Source organism: Castor canadensis, chromosome 4 (genome assembly GCF_047511655.1).
Source record: "Castor canadensis chromosome 4, mCasCan1.hap1v2, whole genome shotgun sequence".
Classification (NCBI taxonomy): domain Eukaryota; kingdom Metazoa; phylum Chordata; class Mammalia; order Rodentia; family Castoridae; genus Castor; species Castor canadensis.
Window position 1 is genome coordinate 21,954,425 of NC_133389.1, and position 3,112 is coordinate 21,957,536.

Sequence of the window (3,112 nt, forward strand, 5' to 3'; positions counted from 1 at the left end):
TCAGCCACCATCAAATGATGCCAGCTCTCTTCTGTAAGCTGACTATAGACTTTAATTTCCAATTCACTCAAAACATCTCTAACTTGGCCTTCCTCAGTGATCACTCACTCAAAGAATCTCAAATTCGCATTTTCCTTACTCTTCTCTACATTGTCTACATTTATTAAAGAGTATGACTTAGTAGTCCCAGCTGGAAACAAAGTCATCCTCAGCCACCACCTAGTCTCCCATCCCAATCTCCTCACTCAGCATCCAGTGTCCCCCCAACTCTAGTTGATCCTACGATCTAAATATCTCTTGAGCCTTTCCCTTTCTTTCAGCTTTCATTATTAGTTTGGTGCCCATCCATTGACATGTGTCCTTGTCTGTTTTCTCATTGGAGTCAGTCTCCAGGTATTAACCTTCCCATTATATTCCATACTTACCCTGAAAATGTTTTCTAAAATGGAAATTTATTCAACATACATCCTTGGTAAAGACCTTTATTGTTTGGTGGATTGAGTTAAAACTTTTTTTTGGAAAGCACAAAGATTTTCATTTTTTCCAATTGACCCCAATTTAACTGAGATCTGCCTTAGCTTCTAATCTTCCCAGTCATATATATATATATATATATATATACCCTTGCTCAGGTAGCTTCTACTTGCTGACCTTTCCTTGATCATGTTGCCAGCACTTATATGTTTAAGTCTTTGCATGTGCTGTTCCTTATGTCCAGAAATGCCTTTCCCTGCATTTTCTACCCAACAAACTCCTAATTATCTTTCAATATGCAGCTTATCTATGACATCTTCTTGGAACTCATTTTGCTCTTGTGCCCCCATGGCACTTTGCACAAACGTCTATTGGTTGCAGTTATCTATTTAACTTCTCTACCATTAGCTATGAACAGTTGGAAGTCACATTGTGCTAAATTGCTCTTCAGAGCTTTGATACCTACCATGGATCCTGACTTAGAGTAGAAACTGAAAAAGTAGTGTTCACTTCAGTAGTATACGACTCTAAAATTGGAAGAATACAGAGAAGATCAACATGGCTCCTGAGCAAGGATGACATGCAAATTTGTGAAGCGTTGCTATTTTTTTAAAAAAAGGAAGAGAAAAAAAGAAACTGAAAAAGTACATTGTGAATAGCTATGCTATATATAAAGTCAGAGTTTACTAGAACCCTTGTTTATAAGTCATGAGCAGGGGTTAAATAAATATTGAGAGGTATTTTTGTGTGTGCCTCATAAATGACAGAACTTGAACCAAGGAAGAAAAAAACCCTCAAAACTTCTACTATACTTCCCATATTGCATTTGGAGGCTCAGTGGTTAATATACTCCACAGAGGGGAGACCTGCAGTGTGACTGAATTTTCTCCAATTGTTTACAACCAAACCTGTATAGTAATTCCTCTGTTGGATAAGATACAGCAAAAACATCTCATAAATAGAGGAGCCTGTGATGTTACTCCAGCCCCTATTCTTTTTGCCCCCCCACCCCGCTCACTCAAGTTTTTTTTTGGCAGTACTGGGGTTTGAACTTAGGAACTCACACTTGCCTAGCAAGCCTTTGGCCATGCCTCCAGTCATTTTTTTTTTTTAGTTAGTGCCTCCTTTTTTTTTTTTTTTTTGCATGGGCTGGTCTCAAACTGTGATCATTCTATCTGCCTCCCATGTAGCTTGAGCTACAGGCATAAGCCACCATGCCCAGCTCTCACTCAGAGTTTTTTAAATGTATCTTATGTCTCCTATAGAGTGGCTATTATTCTTCTACTAGGTAATACTAGGTAATGTCTTATCTTTGATCATTAAATTGGGGAGCTGATTTGGTCCTACAATCTGTTTAGTTCCTTCAATGACAGGGACTGAAGTTACAGGATCAATTTTCACATAGAACAGTTATGCTCCTGAAGATAATTATAATCTCCTGCGGTCAAAGACAGCATGAGTTTCTCTAATCAGGTGAGAACAAGTAGGTGCTTTTGAAGACTATCTCTACGATTGAAATGCAACTTATGTGTGCCCATGTATTGCCACTAAAGCTAATTTTATACAGACAAAATTCAACCATGTTGGAGAAATAAATAAGCTTTTCATATATATCATTGGTATTAATATTCAGCCTAGGCAAACAATGATCAACTATGTGAAGTCAGATGACTTTCTAACCCACATTGGTGTTCCTCTACAATGTTTTAAGCAAATTTTGGCTGCCTTATTTTTTTTTTATCAAGTTTAAAGCTGTTTTCAGTCTTTTTTTTAAATCAAATTATATCTGATGGAAAAGGTTACCAAATTTCCTAGTGAAGACGACAGACCAGCTCCCAACTTAAGTTTTTATACTTGTCAACTGGGGAAAAGACTTTCATACTATTGAATAAAACCTTTATTCTATAAAGTTCTGTAAAAGAAGCTTATGTCTCCTATAGAGAATTTTTGAGGTGACAAATTCAAACATGTGTTATGACTGTGATTGCTTAGAAATAGAAATGCTTTAGGATAGGCTAAGTTTGGGGGGCAGTAAGAGAATTTGTGAAGAATTGTTCACAACAGCAAGCAAAACTCATTTTCATAGCATTGTAAACACTGGTGGCTCTGGATTGTTCTGTATTTATAGTGTAACAAACAAAAGACCTAGTCTCTGACCCTGGAAAATTTTCAATATATCACCAAGAATGCCTCAAGAGCTCAGAACAATGCTGCACAGACTGTGGGCACATTAACTATGAGTCATTATAACTGAAATAATTTGTCATGGTCAGTTTTCCTAGAGAGCTTTAAAAGCTTTATAAAAAGAAGAGTGTTGGCTGATACTAAATTAGCAAATGAATGTAGGTTGAAAAAGGATTGTGTGAACCATGACCCTAGAGTGAACAGGAAGACAGGGAGAACTTTCTCCCTCTGATAATACTTGGAGACATTGGTAAGGTCAAAGATTTGGGTTAGCTGAGAAGCCTAAAGTCCAAAGAAAAATAAGAAGCTAGCATGTACTGCAATAGAAAGACTGTGAACATAGATTTAAAAGTATAGAATGGGGCCAGGAAACTTTTTCTGCAAAGGACCAGATGGTAAATATTTTTGGCTTTGCAGGCCATACAGTCTCTGTCGCAACCACTCAACTCTGCTG

At 37.2% G+C, this 3,112-nt stretch overlaps 1 non-coding gene across 1 annotated transcript; it reads left to right on the forward strand.

Moving 5' to 3' along the window:
* The first annotated feature begins 977 nt into the window (after window positions 1-977).
* Window positions 978-1,084, forward strand: LOC141422828 (U6 spliceosomal RNA). Its single transcript, XR_012447550.1, has one exon. It is a non-coding gene; the product is annotated as a U6 spliceosomal RNA (small nuclear RNA).
* Window positions 1,085-3,112: the final 2,028 nt, after the last annotated feature.